Source organism: Orycteropus afer, unplaced genomic scaffold (assembly GCF_000298275.1).
Source record: "Orycteropus afer afer isolate SDZICR_OR568_19922 unplaced genomic scaffold, OryAfe1.0 scaffold00919, whole genome shotgun sequence".
Lineage (NCBI taxonomy): Eukaryota > Metazoa > Chordata > Mammalia > Tubulidentata > Orycteropodidae > Orycteropus > Orycteropus afer.
Genome location: NW_006922506.1, coordinates 15,137 through 23,500, shown reverse-complemented (window position 1 = coordinate 23,500; position 8,364 = coordinate 15,137). Strand labels below are relative to the sequence as shown.

Sequence of the window (8,364 nt, the reverse complement as noted above, 5' to 3'; positions counted from 1 at the left end):
TATATAAACTACTTAATAGAAGCATCTCCAAGACTGTTCACCAAGTTTTTGAAAACTAAGTTATCAAGATTAAATCTCTTCATGTTCATTTCTGCTGTTTCCAAACTTGACCCACTGTGTTCTCTTGGACATGGATACAACAAAAGAAGGATACCTTAGTGCTAGAAAGAAAGGACTGTTCCTGGTTGATGGTCTTCCACCAGATACCCGGGAGCCTGATTCTGCTTCATGGCTTGGGTGAGTCTTGGAATACAACATTCTCTTATAACTTCTCTGAATGTAACTTTCTGTATTCTATGGAGACATATTAATGTGTTACATAGGCAATAAATTAAATAAATAAAACTAACTGAAGTATGCGTATGGGAGCTCTGGTGGCATAGCATCTAAGGCATTTGATGACTACCCTCAGGGTTGGTGGTTCAAAACCACCAGCCACTCCTCGGAAGGAAAGTTGGGCAATCTACTTCTGCAGTGATACTGCCTCGGAGACCCAAGGAGGGGTCACTATGAGCCAAATCCGACTCAACAGCAGTGGGTTCTTGAAGTGTGTGTGAAAATATTCTAAAATTAAATACAAATAGAAAAAAATAGATCTAATGTAATTATAAAAGAATAATATATACATTGGAGAAGGAGTGAACTGATCCAAATAAATATTTTACACAGTTCTTTGTCCTCATTGTAAGACAAAAAGAATGGCAAACAAATACTAAAACCTGTGTAGCAAAATTGATTGTTTTTAAAATAATGCTGTGGATGTATCAATTCTATTTTTTTTTCATGCAAATTTTATGTTTGGGAAAATGAATATGTATATTGGTATTTTTGGAAAACAGGCTTCTCATAATGGGAGAAAGAAAAAACAAAACTGGTGAGGGGGGAAGGTAAGAAATTTGTGGTTGACATTGCGTGGATATTCTTGTTTCTGTCCAGGTGAATCTGACTCACATGTTCCAGAGTAGAACTCCTCCATAGGCTGTAATCTTTTCAGAGGAGCACTGGGGGCACAGTGTTTAAGCGCTCAGCTGCCAAAAAGAAATATTGGCTTTTTGAACCAACCAGCCACTGCACTGAAAAAAGGATGTAGCAGTCAGCTTCTTTAAAGAGTACAACTAAGAGTTGGAATTACTCTATGGCAATGGGTTTTGGGTTTAATCTTTACAGATGAATAGAGGACACATGTGCATTGGACTGCTGAACTGTATAGACTGGTGGTGCCATAGAGTCCATTCGAGCACATGAAAAGTTATTTTTCTGTTCTTTCAAACATTATTGAGGCTCCTGTTTTTTTTTTTTTTTCCTCAAATACTTAGTCTTAATTTCTTCTATATTATCCACTCCCACAGCCAAAATTGTATGAGCTCCATTGCTGTTTATGTCTGAAAATGGAATCCAGTTCTCCAAGACTTGGATGGGTTGGCAGAGGAATAGGAGAGCTAGAAAGGGGAAAATAAAGGGCAAAATTTTTCTAACTTTTCATAACCTCTGGCTGTTCCACACTCCAAACACTGCTCAGAAAACGTAAGGAATCCCAAATGCAATGATTCAGCCTGTTCTTTCTCTCTTGCTCTTCAATGCCACTGGAAAAGGAACACAGGAATGTAGATCACATTAATATGGTGGCAGACTTCTTGCTTTGAATTCAAGAAATCTTGAGCAAGTCTGTTCTGTTTTCTCTGTTTTATTACTTTTCTTTGTCTTCCTTGTACCAACACAGTTACCCTGGGTGATGAGGAGACTCAAGGAGTAGATGTGGGGAAATATTTCAAGGCCATTCATCAGATAATGTGCTTAATAACTGAGTGTACAAAACATGCTTTAAAATAGAGAAAAATATAGAATTGTTGAGAATTGTAAAAAGCAGATGCCTGGGTATGGTTTCCACACTCTGATTAAGCTACACTTTTCCAACAACACACAACACGAAGATCCTCCCGAACTATTAGTCCTATTTCTAAGGGGTCGTAGCAGGTCTGATAATTGACTAGAGAGAAAATCCACTGTTTCAATCACACAGTTTCTAAATCTCTAACTACACCATGAAATAAAGATATTAAAGGTAATATGACAAACACTAATGATCCTCCAACACAAAAACACAAGGGCCATAAATGCCAGAGGCTGGATTTCAGTGGGTCCAAAGCTTGGGAATAGCCTCAGAATATTATTAAAAAAAATAAGAATTCCTAGGTCCACAGCTCAGTTTGTGAATGAATTGAAATAAGGTGGGGCATAAATCTATATAATTTAAAATTATCCCTAGATGTTTGTTATCATTAAGTGGGTTTGGGAGCCAGTGTCCTAGACATTTGATTGGCAATATAGAGGCCTGGGAAAACTTCATCCAGAAAGAGGGCAGTGGGAGAAAGTGGGAGGGGAGAGATGGGTAGGAAAGGGCAGAGTAATGCATTGAGTGATGAAGAAGGGGAGGCAGCAGATATCAGGAAGAGAGATGGCTGCTGCACAAAGGAGGAGCAAGAAGAGGGGTGGGTAGAAAAGGGCTTGGACCTGGATCTTTGTGGGTGCAAAGGATTCTGGGTAGTGGAGGAGGTAGAAGGTTTCAGAGCTTTCTCTGTGTCTTGTGCTTCCTTTTAGTTCACAGGCAGCAAGAAGGTCTCTGTAAGGAAGGTGGATGGGAACATTTATTCTGCAGAATAGTTCCAGTTTCTTTTGTCTGAGACTGTGGCTATGAAAGTCATCAGCAGGTGTAGAATAGACAAGCTCCACACTTGTTGTTGTTATGTGCTGTCGAGTCGGACCCGACTCATAGTGAGCCCTCCTTGGGTTTCCGACGCAGTATCACTACAGAAGTAGATTGCCCCATTTTCCTTCCGAGGAGTGGCTGGTGGGTTTGAACCTCCAGCCTTCTGGTTAGCAGTCAAATGCCATAGGCACTACACTACCAGAGCTCCCCTAGCTCCACACTTAGGAGGGCACAAATGAAGATGTTTTGATTTGCAGGGTGGAAACCCTGATATTGGGGACTTTTAAGAGAGCGGAAGGAAATTCCATTGGTGGGAGTAGGGAGCAATGATGAATGTAGATAGTGGGTCTGCTTGTAGTTTTTGCGTTGGGCTTCTCAAATATTGGAGCACTGTACTTACAATAAAGAGTTCTAGTAGGACAGTGGTGAAAGCATTGGGCTGCTCCCTACAACGTTAGTGTTTCAAACCCACCACACCCTCCATGGGAGAAAGATAAAGCAGTCAGCTTTCCTAAAGGTTTACAGCCTTGGAAACCCTATGGGGGGAGTTCTCCTCTGTCCTATAGCATACCTAGCAGTTGGAATTGACTAGATGTCAGTGGGCTTGTTTTAGTTTGGTGCTTAAAATGCAAGGCAAATTAGAGAAAGAACTGTTAGAGAAAAAAGGACGCTAGCTCTCCACCCCCCCAATTGGGGAGATAACTCTGGCTGAGGGGATGAAATATTCTAGGAACAGAAACAGTATTGATTTATTAACCCCTGACATATTTTCTTGTGCAGCAGCATAAAAAAATATAGCTTAGAGGTTTAAGAAACAGTAGGATTTGAAACAGTGTATTTTCTCCCTGGCCAACTCTGTAATGGAAGATCCCTTAGAAATATCGCTAATATTGCAAGGAAGATCTTCATGACATCTTTGTCATAAGAGAGGTGTGACTTAACCAGAGCACGTCCTTCCTTTGAGAGGATATGCAACCATACACACATATCTGTTTTTTACAATTTCCAACATTTCCGTACTTTTCTCACTTTAAAAACACATCTTCGGTACTCATACAAATAAAGACATTATCCAATGCATTGACTTTAAATGTTTTCCCGTTTCTCCTCCAAATCAAGAAAGTTGTCACCAAATTATTGTGCTGAATATTCCTGTTTCCTTTACCAGTGTCATTGAAAAGCAAGATAGAAAAAGGACTGAAAGAAGATAAAAACAACAGGCTCCATCATTTCATTTGGGAATTCCTTCTTTTTCTGAGCAGCGTCTGCTGCGGGGAAGAGCCGGAGGCGACCAAGCAGAAACCTTCTTCCTGCTGAACCTGCCGACACTTTCAGGCCCTCCTCCTTCTCCTGTCTCAAACCATTCAGTCTCCAAAAATTGGATCGCATTTTTTCAGACATGAATGGCAATGGAGCCCACAGAATTTTGGGTGACGGAGTGGATAATATTGAGTACACGTACGAAGCCAAACTCACTGTCATCGGCTCAATTCTGACTCATAGCGACCCCAGTGGGTTTCCGGGCTTTACATTTTTACGGAAGCCGACTGCCCCATCTTTCTTCCACAGAATTGCTGGTGGGTATGGTTGGCAGCCAAAGGCCTTACCACTACACTAACAGAGCTCCTTGATAATATTGAATAACTTACGATTAAATATTTTAAAACACACGAACCTTGCAGATAAAAAGAATAATTTGTATTTTGAAGGTAGTCATACCTAAAGACGATACTTTAAAGTAGCCGAAATAGCTCAGTTGGGAGAGCGTTAGACTGAAGATCTAAAGGTCCCTGGTTCGATCCCGGGTTTCGGCAGCTCGCATATTTATTGTTACGTTACCTCTTTGTAGCAAAACTTTGGGATTGTGATGAAACTGAGTGTAGCACATCCATCCAACAGAGACCTATGTTAAAAAAAATTAAAAAAAAAAGCTATATTCCTATATATCTCACTGTATTTTTTACTGATTTTAATAAATGCAAGCACGTTGTGTTCATACATATTTTTATCACGGTCTTCTTCATTTACATTTTCCTGCCATCTTCCGTGAAGTGTTAGCCGATAGTTTGTATGTTTTATGTAAAGATTAAAAAACAAAACGAAAACTGGGATTCAGGTAAGCAGCTCTGTTGGTGCGATGGTTAAGCGCTAGGCTGCTAACCTAACAACAACAATCCTGCTACCAGGAGTTCTGGTGTCATAATGACTAAGGCATTTGACTACTAACTAGGAGGCCGGCGGTTCAAACCCATTAGCCACTCCTCGGAAAGAAGGCTGGGCAATCTACTTCCGTAGTGATACTGCCTCGGAAACCCAAGGAGGACTCTCTATGAGTCCCACTCGGAGGCACATAACAACAACATAGGAGTATATATTGCAAGGTAAGCAGGGGTTTGTTTGTGCTTACTTATGTTTGGTGAGCAATTACACATTTTTTTCTTCCCCATTCAAGATTGTGTTCATAGGTGTAGCTGGCATCTGTATCTCTCCCAACCTCACAGCACCTTGCTACGAATCAAAGCCGTTTTAAAATTTACAGTCTCTGAGTGGGACAGAGTACCTAGTAAGCAACGAAAGCACCCCCCCCCCCAAAACCCACTGCCATTGAGCCAATTCCGACTCATAGAGACCCCCATTGGGTTTCTGAGGAGGTAAATCTTTACGGAAGTTGATTGCCTCGGTCTTCCATCAGCAAAGCGGCTGGTGGATTTGAATCACAGCCTTCCAGTTAGCAGCAAAATGCGTTAGGCTCTGCACCACCAGGGCTCCTTAAGGGAAGCACAATATTACTAATCTGTAGTGAACAACTTGTTCACTGTGAAATTGTTCACTACAGATTCATACGTAAACAAAAATAAGGTTGTGCGTACCTTGCTTACTGGGTAATCCACCCCTGGGTGTAACTTCCAAAAAACCAAACTCACTGCCGTGGAGTCGTATCCGACTCATAGCGACCCCTCCTTGGGTTTCCAAGGCGGTATCACTACGGAAGTATATAGCCCAATCTTCATTCCGAGGAGTGGCTGGTGGGTTTGAACCGCCAGCCTTCTGACTTGCAGTGTAGTGCCTTAGGCACTATGCCACCGGAGCTCCAGGGTGTAACCTATGTAAGGATAATTTTTGGAATCAGAAAATCTGGGTTTCTATCTTGAGTCCACTCTATTATTAAGCTACTGGAATAAGAAAATTGTCAACCTCATTGAACTTTTAAATAATTTTAAGAACATTTTGAGAAAAAAAACAAAAGATAACATTTCTATATGAAAAATCTTGTTGAACATTTATAAGGGGACCTAGAATTCTGAAAAATGGAAGCACATGGCAGCGAAGTCATCAACATTCAGGTATGAGTATCTCGAACTTTTCCTTCTGACATCAACCTGTCTCTTGATTGTCATTGTTAGGGATAGAAGCTGATTTTTTTTTTTTTCATTTTGAATTTTTCTTATTCTTTTCAGGTAAGTTGTGTTAGACTGGATTCTCTAGAGAAACAAAACCTGTAAAGCTTATATATATATATATGTATATATATAGAAATTTATCTTAGGAAAATGGCTGACACACTTATAGAAGCTGGCAAGTCCAAAGTTCTTGGATCAAATGTCAAGCTGGAGACTTTTCCCAACTCTCGCAGCTGCAGGGGCTGAGGAGCTCAAGGTTGGCAGGCAGTGTACCGGCTGTTGACTCCAATGAATGACGAATCCAAGATCTCCAGGCCGAATGGTGGATTGTTTGCTCACGGACAGTCGGACAGTCGTAGGCAGCACAACAGAATCCCAATCCACAGAAGAATGTCTCTTTTCCCAGGATGTCCATGGATATACTGGAAGCAGGCCACACCCCTAGGGAAACTCCCTTTCAACACATTTCCTGCTCAAAACATAATCATCTGATCCCAACATGGGAATAACCACATCACAACAGCTTAAAACCACACAGAATTGTGGTCCAGCCAAGTTGACACACAGCTCCAACTATCACATAAGTGTTTTCATTTCAGAGTGTGTTTTCCACTGGAAACTCCTGGACACTGTCAGGGGAAATTAATCTGCAGTGTTCCAACATCAGAACTGCATCAAGATGCAAAAGAAAAATTGTTACAAAGTAAGAAACAAAACTAGGATAGGGATATTGACTATACAGAAACTGGGAACCAGGCCCTGTGTCCAATAGGTCACTCAGCCCAACTCAACTCAGATGCTTGCATTTTATGTCTTTAAGAAATATTTGATTGGACAAACAGTATCATTGAGTGTTTTATTACCCAACTGAGTAAGATTTCCTTTGCATCTTATTGAGGTGGGAGGCATAGGGCAATTACCAAAATGTGATTAGTCTCCAATCAATATCTAAAATTATGAGATGAAGGACTACCATGTAAACAGGGATGTTTAAAAGCTTGAAAGGGCTCATGCATGTGACCACATTCTTCCAAGTGCAAGCACAATATGAAACTTGCATGTTGGTAGATCAGACTTCATACTCCGCCTCTGAGATTCTCCCAGAATATCACCTAAGCAGATGCCTGCTTCTCCAGCCTGTGCCATCTAAAAGAAATATAATGCAAGCCATAAATGAGGGGCACATATGCAATTTTAAATTTTCCAGTAGCCACCTTAAAGAAGTAAAGATAACCATGTGAATTTAATTTTAATATACTTTATCAACTTGACATATCCAAATCATTATCAAGCAATCCATTTACAAATCGATTTGAACAAGTAATCAATTAAAAAATGATGACTTTCAGTTTCTAGTCTGGCATGTCAAGAGCTTAGAAGTCATGTCTCTAATCCTCACAACAAGAAAAATGCTGCAAAACTAAAACTTAGCAGCTCTTCCTACATACATCAGAGAATGGAGATCATAGGGCAAAGCACCACCCCAAAAACTTGAGAGGCAAACAGGCTGATAAGGAAAATCACTGCTTACTAGGAGCAGAAACCATCACTGCAGCGGGCTCCAGTGTTTCCTAGAAATATTTATGTGTAGCTGAAGATGGAGTACCGACTGGATTAAGAGGGGAACAAGTCCTGGAGGACCAGTATTAGGTAGTCCATGACACTCTGGTGAGTTTCACCTTAAAGCTCAACCCAGATGCTCATTGTGTCCTTCAGAGAAAAATCTAAATCTTCCAGCAAAGGAAGGGGGAAAAGTAACTATTTTGAAATAGTGCTTTGTTCTTAACAATGGCCTGCCCTCAAGGAAACTAATTTATCAGAGACTAACCAACAGGGATTTTATCAGACCCTCATTTCCGTGGAGGAAGGGATACACCCAACTTCAGCCCCTCTAGCCTTCCACGTGGGGGAAGGGAAATACCCCTTCTAGCCTTGTTTTTTATTTTAAGAGTTTGTTTTACCTTCAACATTATGTGTACATTTAGTTTCACTCCCCATTTACCATCCCCAACCCTAACCAGTCTCCTCCCCTCTCTGCCCTATATCCTTCCCTCTGTGCCCCTCAAAGTTAGGCACTCCTGTTTGTCCTGCATTTCCTCAGTGTGAATGTTGCCCTCTGGTGCCTCGTGGTCTATAGCTCTAAGGGATGTATTACCATAGAGTATGTGTGTGCGTCATCCTGGGTTGAGTGGTCTGCATGTACATCTTGTTAACTGTTGGTCTGAGAGCCAGCCCCTGGGAGTGAGTTTTATTCCA

At 41.0% G+C, this 8,364-nt stretch overlaps 1 non-coding gene across 1 annotated transcript; it reads left to right on the top strand.

Annotated features, from left to right (window-relative positions):
• Positions 1-4,448: 4,448 nt before the first annotated feature.
• On the top strand, positions 4,449-4,521 carry TRNAF-GAA. The gene has a single exon. It is a non-coding gene; the product is annotated as a tRNA-Phe (tRNA).
• The last annotated feature ends 3,843 nt before the right edge of the window (positions 4,522-8,364 follow it).